Consider the following 20,047-nt stretch of genomic DNA (forward strand, 5'->3'; position numbering starts at 1 on the left):
CCAGTGGCCCTTCAGGGCTGCTGTGGGAGAAACCTATCTGACAACCGAGGGGCCCTGTCCCTTTAGATTCTCCTTAGTTCTTTCAAATGCTAACACTATTCAGTGGGTAAACAATGCCCACTTATGCATCATCCCTGTCTCATTAGCATGCCAAGTCCCAGAATGCTCAGCGGCCCACTGGATGACACTTATGTGTCTCACCTCAATGTCAATTTCTCCTTCAATGAAGGGCAGATGTTGGCAGGCACCGATTTGGTTAGCTTTGCGCAGTGGCAGTATCATAGCCAATGAGGGTCACCTGAGGCGTGATTATTGCTAATTGAAAACTTTTCCCAATACCCCGCCATGATGACTTGAAATACAGTCAGCACTGGCAATTTTTGAGAGTCTCTGAGGAGACTGAGCAATGTGTTTTAAACAGTAGATAAGTGACGGCTTCTTACGTGCAGACTGAGATGCGTTAGAGTTGAGGAAGTGTGTCACGTGCCTGGTGACACTATAGAGAGCTTTTCTGTCATCACGCAGCCTGGGTAGAACAATCTGGGATTGGCACGCGCTGCTCGTTCTTCACTTGCCTGTATTCAAGAGTGGCCTCGACCTCGTTTTTTGGCCTGGGTTTCTTCTGCTGGACCTGGCAACATGAGGCTAAAGGTGAACTGTCTTTATTTGTAACCCAGTCACTGATTAAGAATACTGGAAGCGTGTTGGGCGGTGTCTTTTTGCAAGGTGAAACAAGGCCCTTGTTTCCGGTGAAAGAGCATTGACCTGTAGGTAAAACTAAGGCAGAAACTTTAGGCGTTCTCCACCTATACCGGACTGGACCCTATCTGCATGGTTGCAGGTTAGATTCTCCCTTTTATAGTCAACCTGTTCCAGAAAATGAAACGGAAGAGGATGATTAGCCAGCCTGGGCAAGCCAAATACTTTCGCTTTCAGGCACCCGGTGCCCTTGGCTCGATGGTCTTTTTCCACCATGGATGTCAAGATTTAAGCAGCTTGGACCACTATGGAGGAGGAGCTTTCAGAGCCCGGATAGCTCAGTCGGTAGAGCATCAGACTTTTAATCTGAGGGTCCAGGGTTCAAGTCCCTGTTCGGGCGGTGCCTCTCACCAACCTTTGAGCCCCTGGAGCTGCCAATAGGGCAGTCTTTATGCACATCTGTGAGGAATGCTCAGAGAGATGAAATGTCCTAACTTCCCCCTTTCTAGGCTCCTGTAATCTGCCAGAAATAAAGGTGGCTGAAGGTGATTGCTTGACCAAATATTTCCCAAATACCCTTGTCTATGGCAGCATACCTGGGCCCCAGTTCAGGCATGTTATCTAGCAAACTTTCAACAAAGGGCCCAAATCCTTCCACCTTGGTCTTTTTTCAGCAGCATAGCTGTTTAGACACATATGCTCCCAGTGGCCCTTCAGGGCTGCTGTGGGAGAAACCTATCTGACAACCGAGGGGCCCTGTCCCTTTAGATTCTCCTTAGTTCTTTCAAATGCTAACACTATTCAGTGGGTAAACAATGCCCACTTATGCATCATCCCTGTCTCATTAGCATGCCAAGTCCCAGAATGCTCAGCGGCCCACTGGATGACACTTATGTGTCTCACCTCAATGTCAATTTCTCCTTCAATGAAGGGCAGATGTTGGCAGGCACCGATTTGGTTAGCTTTGCGCAGTGGCAGTATCATAGCCAATGAGGGTCACCTGAGGCGTGATTATTGCTAATTGAAAACTTTTCCCAATACCCCGCCATGATGACTTGAAATACAGTCAGCACTGGCAATTTTTGAGAGTCTCTGAGGAGACTGAGCAATGTGTTTTAAACAGTAGATAAGTGACGGCTTCTTACGTGCAGACTGAGATGCGTTAGAGTTGAGGAAGTGTGTCACGTGCCTGGTGACACTATAGAGAGCTTTTCTGTCATCACGCAGCCTGGGTAGAACAATCTGGGATTGGCACGCGCTGCTCGTTCTTCACTTGCCTGTATTCAAGAGTGGCCTCGACCTCGTTTTTTGGCCTGGGCTTCTTCTGCTGGACCTGGCAACATGAGGCTAAAGGTGAACTGTCTTTATTTGTAACCCAGTCACTGATTAAGAATACTGGAAGCGTGTTGGGCGGTGTCTTTTTGCAAGGTGAAACAAGGCCCTTGTTTCCGGTGAAAGAGCATTGACCTGTAGGTAAAACTAAGGCAGAAACTTTAGGCGTTCTCCACCTATACCGGACTGGACCCTATCTGCATGGTTGCAGGTTAGATTCTCCCTTTTATAGTCAACCTGTTCCAGAAAATGAAACGGAAGAGGATGATTAGCCAGCCTGGGCAAGCCAAATACTTTCGCTTTCAGGCACCCGGTGCCCTTGGCTCGATGGTCTTTTTCCACCATGGATGTCAAGATTTAAGCAGCTTGGACCACTATGGAGGAGGAGCTTTCAGAGCCCGGATAGCTCAGTCGGTAGAGCATCAGACTTTTAATCTGAGGGTCCAGGGTTCAAGTCCCTGTTCGGGCGGTGCCTCTCACCAACCTTTGAGCCCCTGGAGCTGCCAATAGGGCAGTCTTTATGCACATCTGTGAGGAATGCTCAGAGAGATGAAATGTCCTAACTTCCCCCTTTCTAGGCTCCTGTAATCTGCCAGAAATAAAGGTGGCTGAAGGTGATTGCTTGACCAAATATTTCCCAAATACCCTTGTCTATGGCAGCATACCTGGGCCCCAGTTCAGGCATGTTATCTAGCAAACTTTCAACAAAGGGCCCAAATCCTTCCACCTTGGTCTTTTTTCAGCAGCATAGCTGTTTAGACACATATGCTCCCAGTGGCCCTTCAGGGCTGCTGTGGGAGAAACCTATCTGACAACCGAGGGGCCCTGTCCCTTTAGATTCTCCTTAGTTCTTTCAAATGCTAACACTATTCAGTGGGTAAACAATGCCCACTTATGCATCATCCCTGTCTCATTAGCATGCCAAGTCCCAGAATGCTCAGCGGCCCACTGGATGACACTTATGTGTCTCACCTCAATGTCAATTTCTCCTTCAATGAAGGGCAGATGTTGGCAGGCACCGATTTGGTTAGCTTTGCGCAGTGGCAGTATCATAGCCAATGAGGGTCACCTGAGGCGTGATTATTGCTAATTGAAAACTTTTCCCAATACCCCGCCATGATGACTTGAAATACAGTCAGCACTGGCAATTTTTGAGAGTCTCTGAGGAGACTGAGCAATGTGTTTTAAACAGTAGATAAGTGACGGCTTCTTACGTGCAGACTGAGATGCGTTAGAGTTGAGGAAGTGTGTCACGTGCCTGGTGACACTATAGAGAGCTTTTCTGTCATCACGCAGCCTGGGTAGAACAATCTGGGATTGGCACGCGCTGCTCGTTCTTCACTTGCCTGTATTCAAGAGTGGCCTCGACCTCGTTTTTTGGCCTGGGTTTCTTCTGCTGGACCTGGCAACATGAGGCTAAAGGTGAACTGTCTTTATTTGTAACCCAGTCACTGATTAAGAATACTGGAAGCGTGTTGGGCGGTGTCTTTTTGCAAGGTGAAACAAGGCCCTTGTTTCCGGTGAAAGAGCATTGACCTGTAGGTAAAACTAAGGCAGAAACTTTAGGCGTTCTCCACCTATACCGGACTGGACCCTATCTGCATGGTTGCAGGTTAGATTCTCCCTTTTATAGTCAACCTGTTCCAGAAAATGAAACGGAAGAGGATGATTAGCCAGCCTGGGCAAGCCAAATACTTTCGCTTTCAGGCACCCGGTGCCCTTGGCTCGATGGTCTTTTTCCACCATGGATGTCAAGATTTAAGCAGCTTGGACCACTATGGAGGAGGAGCTTTCAGAGCCCGGATAGCTCAGTCGGTAGAGCATCAGACTTTTAATCTGAGGGTCCAGGGTTCAAGTCCCTGTTCGGGCGGTGCCTCTCACCAACCTTTGAGCCCCTGGAGCTGCCAATAGGGCAGTCTTTATGCACATCTGTGAGGAATGCTCAGAGAGATGAAATGTCCTAACTTCCCCCTTTCTAGGCTCCTGTAATCTGCCAGAAATAAAGGTGGCTGAAGGTGATTGCTTGACCAAATATTTCCCAAATACCCTTGTCTATGGCAGCATACCTGGGCCCCAGTTCAGGCATGTTATCTAGCAAACTTTCAACAAAGGGCCCAAATCCTTCCACCTTGGTCTTTTTTCAGCAGCATAGCTGTTTAGACACATATGCTCCCAGTGGCCCTTCAGGGCTGCTGTGGGAGAAACCTATCTGACAACCGAGGGGCCCTGTCCCTTTAGATTCTCCTTAGTTCTTTCAAATGCTAACACTATTCAGTGGGTAAACAATGCCCACTTATGCATCATCCCTGTCTCATTAGCATGCCAAGTCCCAGAATGCTCAGCGGCCCACTGGATGACACTTATGTGTCTCACCTCAATGTCAATTTCTCCTTCAATGAAGGGCTGATGTTGGCAGGCACCGGTTTGGTTAGCTTTGCGCAGTGGCAGTATCATAGCCAATGAGGTTCACCTGAGGCGTGATTATTGCTAATTGAAAACTTTTCCCAATACCCCGCCATGATGACTTGAAATACAGTCAGCACTGGCAATTTTTGAAAGTCTCTGAGGAGACTGAGCAATGTGTTTTAAACAGTAGATAAGTGACGGCTTCTTACGTGCAGACTGAGATGCGTTAGAGTTGAGGAAGTGTGTCACGTGCCTGGTGACACTATAGAGAGCTTTTCTGTCATCACGCAGCCTGGGTAGAACAATCTGGGATTGGCACGCGCTGCTCGTTCTTCACTTGCCTGTATTCAAGAGTGGCCTCGACCTCGTTTTTTGGCCTGGGTTTCTTCTGCTGGACCTGGCAACATGAGGCTAAAGGTGAACTGTCTTTATTTGTAACCCAGTCACTGATTAAGAATACTGGAAGCGTGTTGGGCGGTGTCTTTTTGCAAGGTGAAACAAGGCCCTTGTTTCCGGTGAAAGAGCATTGACCTGTAGGTAAAACTAAGGCAGAAACTTTAGGCGTTCTCCACCTATACCGGACTGGACCCTATCTGCATGGTTGCAGGTTAGATTCTCCCTTTTATAGTCAACCTGTTCCAGAAAATGAAACGGAAGAGGATGATTAGCCAGCCTGGGCAAGCCAAATACTTTCGCTTTCAGGCACCCGGTGCCCTTGGCTCGATGGTCTTTTTCCACCATGGATGTCAAGATTTAAGCAGCTTGGACCACTATGGAGGAGGAGCTTTCAGAGCCCGGATAGCTCAGTCGGTAGAGCATCAGACTTTTAATCTGAGGGTCCAGGGTTCAAGTCCCTGTTCGGGCGGTGCCTCTCACCAACCTTTGAGCCCCTGGAGCTGCCAATAGGGCAGTCTTTATGCACATCTGTGAGGAATGCTCAGAGAGATGAAATGTCCTAACTTCCCCCTTTCTAGGCTCCTGTAATCTGCCAGAAATAAAGGTGGCTGAAGGTGATTGCTTGACCAAATATTTCCCAAATACCCTTGTCTATGGCAGCATACCTGGGCCCCAGTTCAGGCATGTTATCTAGCAAACTTTCAACAAAGGGCCCAAATCCTTCCACCTTGGTCTTTTTTCAGCAGCATAGCTGTTTAGACACATATGCTCCCAGTGGCCCTTCAGGGCTGCTGTGGGAGAAACCTATCTGACAACCGAGGGGCCCTGTCCCTTTAGATTCTCCTTAGTTCTTTCAAATGCTAACACTATTCAGTGGGTAAACAATGCCCACTTATGCATCATCCCTGTCTCATTAGCATGCCAAGTCCCAGAATGCTCAGCGGCCCACTGGATGACACTTATGTGTCTCACCTCAATGTCAATTTCTCCTTCAATGAAGGGCTGATGTTGGCAGGCACCGGTTTGGTTAGCTTTGCGCAGTGGCAGTATCATAGCCAATGAGGTTCACCTGAGGCGTGATTATTGCTAATTGAAAACTTTTCCCAATACCCCGCCATGATGACTTGAAATACAGTCAGCACTGGCAATTTTTGAAAGTCTCTGAGGAGACTGAGCAATGTGTTTTAAACAGTAGATAAGTGACGGCTTCTTACGTGCAGACTGAGATGCGTTAGAGTTGAGGAAGTGTGTCACGTGCCTGGTGACACTATAGAGAGCTTTTCTGTCATCACGCAGCCTGGGTAGAACAATCTGGGATTGGCACGCGCTGCTCGTTCTTCACTTGCCTGTATTCAAGAGTGGCCTCGACCTCGTTTTTTGGCCTGGGTTTCTTCTGCTGGACCTGGCAACATGAGGCTAAAGGTGAACTGTCTTTATTTGTAACCCAGTCACTGATTAAGAATACTGGAAGCGTGTTGGGCGGTGTCTTTTTGCAAGGTGAAACAAGGCCCTTGTTTCCGGTGAAAGAGCATTGACCTGTAGGTAAAACTAAGGCAGAAACTTTAGGCGTTCTCCACCTATACCGGACTGGACCCTATCTGCATGGTTGCAGGTTAGATTCTCCCTTTTATAGTCAACCTGTTCCAGAAAATGAAACGGAAGAGGATGATTAGCCAGCCTGGGCAAGCCAAATACTTTCGCTTTCAGGCACCCGGTGCCCTTGGCTCGATGGTCTTTTTCCACCATGGATGTCAAGATTTAAGCAGCTTGGACCACTATGGAGGAGGAGCTTTCAGAGCCCGGATAGCTCAGTCGGTAGAGCATCAGACTTTTAATCTGAGGGTCCAGGGTTCAAGTCCCTGTTCGGGCGGTGCCTCTCACCAACCCTTGAGCCCCTGGAGCTGCCAATAGGGCAGTCTTTATGCACATCTGTGAGGAATGCTCAGAGAGATGAAATGTCCTAACTTCCCCCTTTCTAGGCTCCTGTAATCTGCCAGAAATAAAGGTGGCTGAAGGTGATTGCTTGACCAAATATTTCCCAAATACCCTTGTCTATGGCAGCTTACCTGGGCTCCAGTTCAGGCATGTTATCTAGCAAACTTTCAACAAAGGGCCCAAATCCTTCCACCTTGGTCTTTTTTCAGCAGCATAGCTGTTCAGACACATATGCTCCCAGTGGCCCTTCAGGGCTGCTGTGGGAGAAACCTATCTGACAACCGAGGGGCCCTGTCCCTTTAGATTCTCCTTAGTTCTTTCAAATGCTAACACTATTCAGTGGGTAAACAATGCCCACTTATGCATCATCCCTGTCTCATTAGCATGCCAAGTCCCAGAATGCTCAGCGGCCCACTGGATGACACTTATGTGTCTCACCTCAATGTCAATTTCTCCTTCAATGAAGGGCAGATGTTGGCAGGCACCGATTTGGTTAGCTTTGCGCAGTGGCAGTATCATAGCCAATGAGGGTCACCTGAGGCGTGATTATTGCTAATTGAAAACTTTTCCCAATACCCCGCCATGATGACTTGAAATACAGTCAGCACTGGCAATTTTTGAGAGTCTCTGAGGAGACTGAGCAATGTGTTTTAAACAGTAGATAAGTGACGGCTTCTTACGTGCAGACTGAGATGCGTTAGAGTTGAGGAAGTGTGTCACGTGCCTGGTGACACTATAGAGAGCTTTTCTGTCATCACGCAGCCTGGGTAGAACAATCTGGGATTGGCACGCGCTGCTCGTTCTTCACTTGCCTGTATTCAAGAGTGGCCTCGACCTCGTTTTTTGGCCTGGGTTTCTTCTGCTGGACCTGGCAACATGAGGCTAAAGGTGAACTGTCTTTATTTGTAACCCAGTCACTGATTAAGAATACTGGAAGCGTGTTGGGCGGTGTCTTTTTGCAAGGTGAAACAAGGCCCTTGTTTCCGGTGAAAGAGCATTGACCTGTAGGTAAAACTAAGGCAGAAACTTTAGGCGTTCTCCACCTATACCGGACTGGACCCTATCTGCATGGTTGCAGGTTAGATTCTCCCTTTTATAGTCAACCTGTTCCAGAAAATGAAACGGAAGAGGATGATTAGCCAGCCTGGGCAAGCCAAATACTTTCGCTTTCAGGCACCCGGTGCCCTTGGCTCGATGGTCTTTTTCCACCATGGATGTCAAGATTTAAGCAGCTTGGACCACTATGGAGGAGGAGCTTTCAGAGCCCGGATAGCTCAGTCGGTAGAGCATCAGACTTTTAATCTGAGGGTCCAGGGTTCAAGTCCCTGTTCGGGCGGTGCCTCTCACCAACCCTTGAGCCCCTGGAGCTGCCAATAGGGCAGTCTTTATGCACATCTGTGAGGAATCCTCAGAGAGATGAAATGTCCTAACTTCCCCCTTTCTAGGCTCCTGTAATCTGCCAGAAATAAAGGTGGCTGAAGGTGATTGCTTGACCAAATATTTCCCAAATACCCTTGTCTATGGCAGCTTACCTGGGCTCCAGTTCAGGCATGTTATCTAGCAAACTTTCAACAAAGGGCCCAAATCCTTCCACCTTGGTCTTTTTTCAGCAGCATAGCTGTTCAGACACATAAGCTCCCAGTGGCCCTTCAGGGCTGCTGTGGGAGAAACCTATCTGACAACCGAGGGGCCCTGTCCCTTTAGATTCTCCTTAGTTCTTTCAAATGCTAACACTATTCAGTGGGTAAACAATGCCCACTTATGCATCATCCCTGTCTCATTAGCATGCCAAGTCCCAGAATGCTCAGCGGCCCACTGGATGACACTTATGTGTCTCACCTCAATGTCAATTTCTCCTTCAATGAAAGGCAGATGTTGGCAGGCACCGATTTGGTTAGCTTTGCGCAGTGGCAGTATCGTAGCCAATGAGGTTCACCTGAGGCGTGATTATTGCTAATTGAAAACTTTTCCCAATACCCTGCCATGATGACTTGAAATACAGTCAGCACTGGCAATTTTTGAGAGTCTCTGAGGAGACTGAGCAATGTGTTTTAAACAGTAGATAAGTGACGGCTTCTTACGTGCAGACTGAGATGCGTTAGAGTTGAGGAAGTGTGTCACGTGCCTGGTGACACTATAGAGAGCTTTTCTGTCATCACGCAGCCTGGGTAGAACAATCTGGGATTGGCACGCGCTGCTCGTTCTTCACTTGCCTGTATTCAAGAGTGGCCTCGACCTCGTTTTTTGGCCTGGGTTTCTTCTGCTGGACCTGGCAACATGAGGCTAAAGGTGAACTGTCTTTATTTGTAACCCAGTCACTGATTAAGAATACTGGAAGCGTGTTGGGCGGTGTCTTTTTGCAAGGTGAAACAAGGCCCTTGTTTCCGGTGAAAGAGCATTGACCTGTAGGTAAAACTAAGGCAGAAACTTTAGGCGTTCTCCACCTATACCGGACTGGACCCTATCTGCATGGTTGCAGGTTAGATTCTCCCTTTTATAGTCAACCTGTTGCAGAAAATGAAACGGAAGAGGATGATTAGCCAGCCTGGGCAAGCCAAATACTTTCGCTTTCAGGCACCCGGTGCCCTTGGCTCGATGGTCTTTTTCCACCATGGATGTCAAGATTTAAGCAGCTTGGACCACTATGGAGGAGGAGCTTTCAGAGCCCGGATAGCTCAGTCGGTAGAGCATCAGACTTTTAATCTGAGGGTCCAGGGTTCAAGTCCCTGTTCGGGCGGTGCCTCTCACCAACCCTTGAGCCCCTGGAGCTGCCAATAGGGCAGTCTTTATGCACATCTGTGAGGAATGCTCAGAGAGATGAAATGTCCTAACTTCCCCCTTTCTAGGCTCCTGTAATCTGCCAGAAATAAAGGTGGCTGAAGGTGATTGCTTGACCAAATATTTCCCAAATACCCTTGTCTATGGCAGCTTACCTGGGCTCCAGTTCAGGCATGTTATCTAGCAAACTTTCAACAAAGGGCCCAAATCCTTCCACCTTGGTCTTTTTTCAGCAGCATAGCTGTTCAGACACATATGCTTCCAGTGGCCCTTCAGGGCTGCTGTGGGAGAAACCTATCTGACAACCGAGGGGCCCTGTCCCTTTAGATTCTCCTTAGTTCTTTCAAATGCTAACACTATTCAGTGGGTAAACAATGCCCACTTATGCATCATCCCTGTCTCATTAGCATGCCAAGTCCCAGAATGCTCAGCGGCCCACTGGATGACACTTATGTGTCTCACCTCAATGTCAATTTCTCCTTCAATGAAGGGCAGATGTTGGCAGGCACCGATTTGGTTAGCTTTGCGCAGTGGCAGTATCATAGCCAATGAGGTTCACCTGAGGCGTGATTATTGCTAATTGAAAACTTTTCCCAATACCCCGCCATGATGACTTGAAATACAGTCAGCACTGGCAATTTTTGAGAGTCTCTGAGGAGACTGAGCAATGTGTTTTAAACAGTAGATAAGTGACGGCTTCTTACGTGCAGACTGAGATGCGTTAGAGTTGAGGAAGTGTGTCACGTGCCTGGTGACACTATAGAGAGCTTTTCTGTCATCACGCAGCCTGGGTAGAACAATCTGGGATTGGCACGCGCTGCTCGTTCTTCACTTGCCTGTATTCAAGAGTGGCCTCGACCTCGTTTTTTGGCCTGGGTTTCTTCTGCTGGACCTGGCAACATGAGGCTAAAGGTGAACTGTCTTTATTTGTAACCCAGTCACTGATTAAGAATACTGGAAGCGTGTTGGGCGGTGTCTTTTTGCAAGGTGAAACAAGGCCCTTGTTTCCGGTGAAAGAGCATTGACCTGTAGGTAAAACTAAAGCAGAAACTTTAGGCGTTCTCCACCTATACCGGACTGGACCCTATCTGCATGGTTACAGGTTAGATTCTCCCTTTTATAGTCAACCTGTTCCAGAAAATGAAACGGAAGAGGATGATTAGCCAGCCTGGGCAAGCCAAATACTTTCGCTTTCAGGCACCCGGTGCCCTTGGCTCGATGGTCTTTTTCCACCATGGATGTCAAGATTTAAGCAGCTTGGACCACTATGGAGGAGGAGCTTTCAGAGCCCGGATAGCTCAGTCGGTAGAGTATCAGACTTTTAATCTGAGGGTCCAGGGTTCAAGTCCCTGGTCGGGCAGTGCCTCTCACCAACCCTTGAGCCCCTGGAGCTGCCAATAGGGCAGTCTTTATGCACATCTGTGAGGAATGCTCAGAGAGATGAAATGTCCTAACTTCCCCCTTTCTAGGCTCCTGTAATCTGCCAGAAATAAAGGTGGCTGAAGGTGATTGCTTGACCAAATATTTCCCAAATACCCTTGTCTATGGCAGCTTACCTGGGCTCCAGTTCAGGCATGTTATCTAGCAAACTTTCAACAAAGGGCCCAAATCCTTCCACCTTGGTCTTTTTTCAGCAGCATAGCTGTTCAGACACATATGCTCCCAGTGGCCCTTCAGGGCTGCTGTGGGAGAAACCTATCTGACAACCGAGGGGCCCTGTCCCTTTAGATTCTCCTTAGTTCTTTCAAATGCTAACACTATTCAGTGGGTAAACAATGCCCACTTATGCATCATCCCTGTCTCATTAGCATGCCAAGTCCCAGAATGCTCAGCGGCCCACTGGATGACACTTATGTGTCTCACCTCAATGTCAATTTCTCCTTCAATGAAGGGCAGATGTTGGCAGGCACCGATTTGGTTAGCTTTGCGCAGTGGCAGTATCATAGCCAATGAGGTTCACCTGAGGCGTGATTATTGCTAATTGAAAACTTTTCCCAATACCCCGCCATGATGACTTGAAATACAGTCAGCACTGGCAATTTTTGAGAGTCTCTGAGGAGACTGAGCAATGTGTTTTAAACAGTAGATAAGTGACGGCTTCTTACGTGCAGACTGAGATGCGTTAGAGTTGAGGAAGTGTGTCACGTGCCTGGTGACACTATAGAGAGCTTTTCTGTCATCACGCAGCCTGGGTAGAACAATCTGGGATTGGCACGCGCTGCTCGTTCTTCACTTGCCTGTATTCAAGAGTGGCCTCGACCTCGTTTTTTGGCCTGGGTTTCTTCTGCTGGACCTGGCAACATGAGGCTAAAGGTGAACTGTCTTTATTTGTAACCCAGTCACTGATTAAGAATACTGGAAGCGTGTTGGGCGGTGTCTTTTTGCAAGGTGAAACAAGGCCCTTGTTTCCGGTGAAAGAGCATTGACCTGTAGGTAAAACTAAGGCAGAAACTTTAGGCGTTCTCCACCTATACCGGACTGGACCCTATCTGCATGGTTGCAGGTTAGATTCTCCCTTTTATAGTCAACCTGTTCCAGAAAATGAAACGGAAGAGGATGATTAGCCAGCCTGGGCAAGCCAAATACTTTCGCTTTCAGGCACCCGGTGCCCTTGGCTCGATGGTCTTTTTCCACCATGGATGTCAAGATTTAAGCAGCTTGGACCACTATGGAGGAGGAGCTTTCAGAGCCCGGATAGCTCAGTCGGTAGAGCATCAGACTTTTAATCTGAGGGTCCAGGGTTCAAGTCCCTGTTCGGGCGGTGCCTCTCACCAACCCTTGAGCCCCTGGAGCTGCCAATAGGGCAGTCTTTATGCACATCTGTGAGGAATGCTCAGAGAGATGAAATGACCTAACTTCCCCCTTTCTAGGCTCCTGTAATCTGCCAGAAATAAAGGTGGCTGAAGGTGATTGCTTGACCAAATATTTCCCAAATACCCTTGTCTATGGCAGCTTACCTGGGCTCCAGTTCAGGCATGTTATCTAGCAAACTTTCAACAAAGGGCCCAAATCCTTCCACCTTGGTCTTTTTTCAGCAGCATAGCTGTTCAGACACATATGCTCCCAGTGGCCCTTCAGGGCTGCTGTGGGAGAAACCTATCTGACAACCGAGGGGCCCTGTCCCTTTAGATTCTCCTTAGTTCTTTCAAATGCTAACACTATTCAGTGGGTAAACAATGCCCACTTATGCATCATCCCTGTCTCATTAGCATGCCAAGTCCCAGAATGCTCAGCGGCCCACTGGATGACACTTATGTGTCTCACCTCAATGTCAATTTCTCCTTCAATGAAGGGCAGATGTTGGCAGGCACCGATTTGGTTAGCTTTGCGCAGTGGCAGTATCATAGCCAATGAGGTTCACCTGAGGCGTGATTATTGCTAATTGAAAACTTTTCCCAATACCCCGCCATGATGACTTGAAATACAGTCAGCACTGGCAATTTTTGAGAGTCTCTGAGGAGACTGAGCAATGTGTTTTAAACAGTAGATAAGTGACGGCTTCTTCCGTGCAGACTGAGATGCGTTAGAGTTGAGGAAGTGTGTCACGTGCCTGGTGACACTATAGAGAGCTTTTCTGTCATCACGCAGCCTGGGTAGAACAATCTGGGATTGGCACGCGCTGCTCGTTCTTCACTTGCCTGTATTCAAGAGTGGCCTCGACCTCGTTTTTTGGCCTGGGTTTCTTCTGCTGGACCTGGCAACATGAGGCTAAAGGTGAACTGTCTTTATTTGTAACCCAGTCACTGATTAAGAATACTGGAAGCGTGTTGGGCGGTGTCTTTTTGCAAGGTGAAACAAGGCCCTTGTTTCCGGTGAAAGAGCATTGACCTGTAGGTAAAACTAAGGCAGAAACTTTAGGCGTTCTCCACCTATACCGGACTGGACCCTATCTGCATGGTTGCAGGTTAGATTCTCCCTTTTATAGTCAACCTGTTCCAGAAAATGAAACGGAAGAGGATGATTAGCCAGCCTGGGCAAGCCAAATACTTTCGCTTTCAGGCACCCGGTGCCCTTGGCTCGATGGTCTTTTTCCACCATGGATGTCAAGATTTAAGCAGCTTGGACCACTATGGAGGAGGAGCTTTCAGAGCCCGGATAGCTCAGTCGGTAGAGCATCAGACTTTTAATCTGAGGGTCCAGGGTTCAAGTCCCTGTTCGGGCGGTGCCTCTCACCAACCCTTGAGCCCCTGGAGCTGCCAATAGGGCAGTCTTTATGCACATCTGTGAGGAATGCTCAGAGAGATGAAATGTCCTAACTTCCCCCTTTCTAGGCTCCTGTAATCTGCCAGAAATAAAGGTGGCTGAAGGTGATTGCTTGACCAAATATTTCCCAAATACCCTTGTCTATGGCAGCTTACCTGGGCTCCAGTTCAGGCATGTTATCTAGCAAACTTTCAACAAAGGGCCCAAATCCTTCCACCTTGGTCTTTTTTCAGCAGCATAGCTGTTCAGACACATATGCTCCCAGTGGCCCTTCAGGGCTGCTGTGGGAGAAACCTATCTGACAACCGAGGGGCCCTGTCCCTTTAGATTCTCCTTAGTTCTTTCAAATGCTAACACTATTCAGTGGGTAAACAATGCCCACTTATGCATCATCCCTGTCTCATTAGCATGCCAAGTCCCAGAATGCTCAGCGGCCCACTGGATGACACTTATGTGTCTCACCTCAATGTCAATTTCTCCTTCAATGAAGGGCTGATGTTGGCAGGCACCGATTTGGTTAGCTTTGCGCAGTGGCAGTATCATAGCCAATGATGTTCACCTGAGGCGTGATTATTGCTAATTGAAAACTTTTCCCAATACCCCGCCATGATGACTTGAAATACAGTCAGCACTGGCAATTTTTGAGAGTCTCTGAGGAGACTGAGCAATGTGTTTTAAACAGTAGAGAAGTGACGGCTTCTTACGTGCAGACTGAGATGCGTTAGAGTTGAGGAAGTGTGTCACGTGCCTGGTAACACTATAGAGAGCTTTTCTGTCATCACGCAGCCTGGGTAGAACAATCTGGGATTGGCACGCGCTGCTCGTTCTTCACTTGCCTGTATTCAAGAGTGGCCTCGACCTCGTTTTTTGGCCTGGGTTTCTTCTGCTGGACCTGGCAACATGAGGCTAAAGGTGAACTGTCTTTATTTGTAACCCAGTCACTGATTAAGAATACTGGAAGCGTGTTGGGCGGTGTCTTTTTGCAAGGTGAAACAAGGCCCTTGTTTCCGGTGAAAGAGCATTGACCTGTAGGTAAAACTAAGGCAGAAACTTTAGGCGTTCTCCACCTATACCGGACTGGACCCTATCTGCATGGTTGCAGGTTAGATTCTCCCTTTTATAGTCAACCTGTTGCAGAAAATGAAACGGAAGAGGATGATTAGCCAGCCTGGGCAAGCCAAATACTTTCGCTTTCAGGCACCCGGTGCCCTTGGCTCGATGGTCTTTTTCCACCATGGATGTCAAGATTTAAGCAGCTTGGACCACTATGGAGGAGGAGCTTTCAGAGCCCGGATAGCTCAGTCGGTAGAGCATCAGACTTTTAATCTGAGGGTCCAGGGTTCAAGTCCCTGTTCGGGCGGTGCCTCTCACCAACCCTTGAGCCCCTGGAGCTGCCAATAGGGCAGTCTTTATGCACATCTGTGAGGAATGCTCAGAGAGATGAAATGTCCTAACTTCCCCCTTTCTAGGCTCCTGTAATCTGCCAGAAATAAAGGTGGCTGAAGGTGATTGCTTGACCAAATATTTCCCAAATACCCTTGTCTATGGCAGCTTACCTGGGCTCCAGTTCAGGCATGTTATCTAGCAAACTTTCAACAAAGGGCCCAAATCCTTCCACCTTGGTCTTTTTTCAGCAGCATAGCTGTTCAGACACATATGCTCCCAGTGGCCCTTCAGGGCTGCTGTGGGAGAAACCTATCTGACAACCGAGGGGCCCTGTCCCTTTAGATTCTCCTTAGTTCTTTCAAATGCTAACACTATTCAGTGGGTAAACAATGCCCACTTATGCATCATCCCTGTCTCATTAGCATGCCAAGTCCCAGAATGCTCAGCGGCCCACTGGATGACACTTATGTGTCTCACCTCAATGTCAATTTCTCCTTCAATGAAGGGCAGATGTTGGCAGGCACCGATTTGGTTAGCTTTGCGCAGTGGCAGTATCATAGCCAATGAGGTTCACCTGAGGCGTGATTATTGCTAATTGAAAACTTTTCCCAATACCCCGCCATGATGACTTGAAATACAGTCAGCACTGGCAATTTTTGAGAGTCTCTGAGGAGACTGAGCAATGTGTTTTAAACAGTAGATAAGTGACGGCTTCTTCCGTGCAGACTGAGATGCGTTAGAGTTGAGGAAGTGTGTCACGTGCCTGGTGACACTATAGAGAGCTTTTCTGTCATCACGCAGCCTGGGTAGAACAATCTGGGATTGGCACGCGCTGCTCGTTCTTCACTTGCCTGTATTCAAGAGTGGCCTCGACCTCGTTTTTTGGCCTGGGTTTCTTCTGCTGGACCTGGCAACATGAGGCTAAAGGTGAACTGTCTTTATTTGTAACCCCGTCACTGATTAAGAATACTGGAAGCGTGTTGGGCGGTGTCTTTTTGCAAGGTGAAACAAGGCCCTTGTTTCCGGTGAAAGAGCATTGACCTGTAGGTAAAACTAAGGCAGAAACTTTAGGCGTTCTCCACCTATACCGGACTGGACCCTATCTGCATGGTTGCAGGTTAGATTCTCCCTTTTATAGTCAACCTGTTCCAGAAAATGAAACGGAAGAGGATGATTAGCCAGCCTGGGCAAGCCAAATACTTTCGCTTTCAGGCACCCGGTGCCCTTGGCTCGATGGTCTTTTTCCACCATGGATGTCAAGATTTAAGCAGCTTGGACCACTATAGAGGAGGAGCTTTCAGAGCCCGGATAGCTCAGTCGGTAGAGCATCAGACTTTTAATCTGAGGGTCCAGGGTTCAAGTCCCTGTTCGGGCGGTGCCTCTCACCAACCCTTGAGCCCCTGGAGCTGTCAATAGGGCAGTCTTTATGCACATCTGTGAGGAATGCTCAGAGAGATGAAATGTCCTAACTTCCCCCTTTCTAGGCTCCTGTAATCTGCCAGAAATAAAGGTGGCTGAAGGTGATTGCTTGACCAAATATTTCCCAAATACCCTTGTCTATGGCAGCTTACCTGGGCTCCAGTTCAGGCATGTTATCTAGCAAACTTTCAACAAAGGGCCCAAATCCTTCCACCTTGGTCTTTTTTCAGCAGCATAGCTGTTCAGACACATATGCTCCCAGTGGCCCTTCAGGGCTGCTGTGGGAGAAACCTATCTGACAACCGAGGGGCCCTGTCCCTTTAGATTCTCCTTAGTTCTTTCAAATGCTAACACTATTCAGTGGGTAAACAATGCCCACTTATGCATCATCCCTGTCTCATTAGCATGCCAAGTCCCAGAATGCTCAGCGGCCCACTGGATGACACTTATGTGTCTCACCTCAATGTCAATTTCTCCTTCAATGAAGGGCAGATGTTGGCAGGCACCGATTTGGTTAGCTTTGCGCAGTGGCAGTATCATAGCCAATGAGGTTCACCTGAGGCGTGATTATTGCTAATTGAAAACTTTTCCCAATACCCCGCCATGATGACTTGAAATACAGTCAGCACTGGCAATTTTTGAGAGTCTCTGAGGAGACTGAGCAATGTGTTTTAAACAGTAGATAAGTGACGGCTTCTTACGTGCAGACTGAGATGCGTTAGAGTTGAGGAAGTGTGTCACGTGCCTGGTGACACTATAGAGAGCTTTTCTGTCATCACGCAGCCTGGGTAGAACAATCTGGGATTGGCACGCGCTGCTCGTTCTTCACTTGCCTGTATTCAAGAGTGGCCTCGACCTCGTTTTTTGGCCTGGGTTTCTTCTGCTGGACCTGGCAACATGAGGCTAAAGGTGAACTGTCTTTATTTGTAACCCAGTCACTGATTAAGAATACTGGAAGCGTGTTGGGCGGTGTCTTTTTGCAAGGTGAAACAAGGCCCTTGTTTCTGGTGAAAGAGCATTGACCTGTAGGTAAAACTAAGGCAGAAACTTTAGGCGTTCTCCACCTATACCGGACTGGACCCTATCTGCATGGTTGCAGGTTAGATTCTCCCTTTTATAGTCAACCTGTTCCAGAAAATGAAACGGAAGAGGATGATTAGCCAGCCTGGGCAAGCCAAATACTTTCGCTTTCAGGCACCCGGTGCCCTTGGCTCGATGGTCTTTTTCCACCATGGATGTCAAGATTTAAGCAGCTTGGACCACTATGGAGGAGGAGCTTTCAGAGACTGGATAGCTCAGTCGGTAGAGCATCAGACTTTTAATCTGAGGGTCCAGGGTTCAAGTCCCTGTTCGGGCGGTGCCTCTCACCAACCCTTGAGCCCCTGGAGCTGCCAATAGGGCAGTCTTTATGCACATCTGTGAGGAATGCTCAGAGAGAGGAAATGTCCTAACTTCCCCCCTTCTAGGCTCCTGTAATCTGCCAGAAATAAAGGTGGCTGAAGGTGATTGCTTGACCAAATATCCTTGTCTATGGCAGCTTACCTGGGCTCCAGTTCAGGCATGTTATCTAGCAAACTTTCAACAAAGGGCCCAAATCCTTCCACCTTGGTCTTTTTTCAGCAGCATAGCTGTTCAGACACATATGCTCCCAGTGGCCCTTCAGGGCTGCTGTGGGAGAAACCTATCTGACAACCGAGGGGCCCTGTCCCTTTAGATTCTCCTTAGTTCTTTCAAATGCTAACACTATTCAGTGGGTAAACAATGCCCACTTATGCATCATCCCTGTCTCATTAGCATGCCAAGTCCCAGAATGCTCAGCGGCCCACTGGATGACACTTATGTGTCTCACCTCAATGTCAATTTCTCCTTCAATGAAGGGCAGATGTTGGCAGGCACCGATTTGGTTAGCTTTGCGCAGTGGCAGTATCCTAGCCAATGCGGTTCACCTGAGGCGTGATTATTGCTAATTGAAAACTTTTCCCAATACCCCGCCATGATGACTTGAAATACAGTCAGCACTGGCAATTTTTGAGAGTCTCTGAGGAGACTGAGCAATGTGTTTTAAACAGTAGATAAGTGACGGCTTCTTACGTGCAGACTGAGATGCGTTAGAGTTGAGGAAGTGTGTCACGTGCCTGGTGCCACTATAGAGAGCTTTTCTGTCATCACCCAGCCTGGGTAGAACAATCTGGGATTGGCACGCGCTGCTCGTTCTTCACTTGCCTGTATTCAAGAGTGGTCTTGACCTCGTTTTTTGGCCTGGGTTTCTTCTGCTGGACCTGGCAACATGAGGCTAAAGGTGAACTGTCTTTATTTGTAACCCAGTCACTGATTAAGAATACTGGAAGCGTGTTGGGCGGTGTCTTTTTGCAAGGTGAAACAAGGCCCTTGTTTCCGGTGAAAGAGCATTGACCTGTAGGTAAAACTAAGGCAGAAACTTTAGGCGTTCTCCACCTATACCGGACTGGACCCTATCTGCATGGTTGCAGGTTAGATTCTCCCTTTTATAGTCAACCTGTTCCAGAAAATGAAACGGAAGAGGATGATTAGCCAGCCTGGGCAAGCCAAATACTTTCGCTTTCAGGCACCCGGTGCCCTTGGCTCGATGGTCTTTTTCCACCATGGATGTCAAGATTTAAGCAGCTTGGACCACTATGGAGGAGGAGCTTTCAGAGCCCGGATAGCTCAGTCGGTAGAGCATCAGACTTTTAATCTGAGGGTCCAGGGTTCAAGTCCCTGTTCGGGCGGTGCCTCTCACCAACCTTTGAGCCCCTGGAGCTGCCAATAGGGCAGTCTTTATGCACATCTGTGAGGAATGCTCAGAGAGATGAAATGTCCTAACTTCCCCCTTTCTAGGCTCCTGTAATCTGCCAGAAATAAAGGTGGCTGAAGGTGATTGCTTGACCAAATATTTCCCAAATACCCTTGTCTATGGCAGCTTACCTGGGCTCCAGTTCAGGCATGTTATCTAGCAAACTTTCAACAAAGGGCCCAAATCCTTCCACCTTGGTCTTTTTTCAGCAGCATAGCTGTTCAGACACATATGCTCCCAGTGGCCCTTCAGGGCTGCTGTGGGAGAAACCTATCTGACAACCGAGGGGCCCTGTCCCTTTAGATTCTCCTTAGTTCTTTCAAATGCTAACACTATTCAGTGGGTAAACAATGCCCACTTATGCATCATCCCTGTCTCATTAGCATGCCAAGTCCCAGAATGCTCAGCGGCCCACTGGATGACACTTATGTGTCTCACCTCAATGTCAATTTCTCCTTCAATGAAGGGCAGATGTTGGCAGGCACCGATTTGGTTAGCTTTGCGCAGTGGCAGTATCATAGCCAATGAGGTTCACCTGAGGCGTGATTATTGCTAATTGAAAACTTTTCCCAATACCCTGCCATGATGACTTGAAATACAGTCAGCACTGGCAATTTTTGAGAGTCTCTGAGGAGACTGAGCAATGTGTTTTTAAACAGTAGATAAGTGACGGCTTCTTAC

The 20,047-nt window shown here is 48.1% G+C and overlaps 15 non-coding genes across 15 annotated transcripts; all 15 read left to right on the forward strand.

Moving 5' to 3' along the window:
- Window positions 1-258: 258 nt before the first annotated feature.
- On the forward strand, window positions 259-399 carry LOC143964708 (U4 spliceosomal RNA). The gene has a single exon (XR_013271185.1). It is a non-coding gene; the product is annotated as a U4 spliceosomal RNA (small nuclear RNA).
- Window positions 400-1,659: 1,260 nt separating this feature from the next.
- On the forward strand, window positions 1,660-1,800 carry LOC143964709 (U4 spliceosomal RNA). Its single transcript, XR_013271186.1, has one exon. It is a non-coding gene; the product is annotated as a U4 spliceosomal RNA (small nuclear RNA).
- Window positions 1,801-3,060: 1,260 nt separating this feature from the next.
- LOC143964711 (U4 spliceosomal RNA) lies at window positions 3,061-3,201 on the forward strand. Its single transcript, XR_013271187.1, has one exon. It is a non-coding gene; the product is annotated as a U4 spliceosomal RNA (small nuclear RNA).
- Window positions 3,202-4,461: 1,260 nt separating this feature from the next.
- On the forward strand, window positions 4,462-4,602 carry LOC143964771 (U4 spliceosomal RNA). Its single transcript, XR_013271237.1, has one exon. It is a non-coding gene; the product is annotated as a U4 spliceosomal RNA (small nuclear RNA).
- A 1,260-nt stretch (window positions 4,603-5,862) lies between these two features.
- Window positions 5,863-6,003, forward strand: LOC143964772 (U4 spliceosomal RNA). Its single transcript, XR_013271238.1, has one exon. It is a non-coding gene; the product is annotated as a U4 spliceosomal RNA (small nuclear RNA).
- Window positions 6,004-7,263: 1,260 nt separating this feature from the next.
- On the forward strand, window positions 7,264-7,404 carry LOC143964712 (U4 spliceosomal RNA). Its single transcript, XR_013271188.1, has one exon. It is a non-coding gene; the product is annotated as a U4 spliceosomal RNA (small nuclear RNA).
- Window positions 7,405-8,664: 1,260 nt separating this feature from the next.
- On the forward strand, window positions 8,665-8,805 carry LOC143965096 (U4 spliceosomal RNA). Its single transcript, XR_013271507.1, has one exon. It is a non-coding gene; the product is annotated as a U4 spliceosomal RNA (small nuclear RNA).
- A 1,260-nt stretch (window positions 8,806-10,065) lies between these two features.
- On the forward strand, window positions 10,066-10,206 carry LOC143964884 (U4 spliceosomal RNA). The gene has a single exon (XR_013271331.1). It is a non-coding gene; the product is annotated as a U4 spliceosomal RNA (small nuclear RNA).
- A 1,260-nt stretch (window positions 10,207-11,466) lies between these two features.
- LOC143964885 (U4 spliceosomal RNA) lies at window positions 11,467-11,607 on the forward strand. The gene has a single exon (XR_013271332.1). It is a non-coding gene; the product is annotated as a U4 spliceosomal RNA (small nuclear RNA).
- Window positions 11,608-12,867: 1,260 nt separating this feature from the next.
- LOC143964886 (U4 spliceosomal RNA) lies at window positions 12,868-13,008 on the forward strand. Its single transcript, XR_013271333.1, has one exon. It is a non-coding gene; the product is annotated as a U4 spliceosomal RNA (small nuclear RNA).
- A 1,260-nt stretch (window positions 13,009-14,268) lies between these two features.
- On the forward strand, window positions 14,269-14,409 carry LOC143965065 (U4 spliceosomal RNA). Its single transcript, XR_013271481.1, has one exon. It is a non-coding gene; the product is annotated as a U4 spliceosomal RNA (small nuclear RNA).
- Window positions 14,410-15,669: 1,260 nt separating this feature from the next.
- On the forward strand, window positions 15,670-15,810 carry LOC143964889 (U4 spliceosomal RNA). The gene has a single exon (XR_013271334.1). It is a non-coding gene; the product is annotated as a U4 spliceosomal RNA (small nuclear RNA).
- Window positions 15,811-17,070: 1,260 nt separating this feature from the next.
- LOC143964890 (U4 spliceosomal RNA) lies at window positions 17,071-17,211 on the forward strand. The gene has a single exon (XR_013271335.1). It is a non-coding gene; the product is annotated as a U4 spliceosomal RNA (small nuclear RNA).
- Window positions 17,212-18,460: 1,249 nt separating this feature from the next.
- LOC143965131 (U4 spliceosomal RNA) lies at window positions 18,461-18,601 on the forward strand. Its single transcript, XR_013271536.1, has one exon. It is a non-coding gene; the product is annotated as a U4 spliceosomal RNA (small nuclear RNA).
- Window positions 18,602-19,861: 1,260 nt separating this feature from the next.
- Window positions 19,862-20,002, forward strand: LOC143965077 (U4 spliceosomal RNA). The gene has a single exon (XR_013271491.1). It is a non-coding gene; the product is annotated as a U4 spliceosomal RNA (small nuclear RNA).
- Window positions 20,003-20,047: the final 45 nt, after the last annotated feature.

This window comes from Lithobates pipiens, unplaced genomic scaffold (assembly GCF_037356315.1).
Source record: "Lithobates pipiens isolate NorthernLeopardFrog02 unplaced genomic scaffold, aLitPip1_a1.2 Scaffold_8, whole genome shotgun sequence".
In the NCBI taxonomy this organism is placed as follows: domain Eukaryota; kingdom Metazoa; phylum Chordata; class Amphibia; order Anura; family Ranidae; genus Lithobates; species Lithobates pipiens.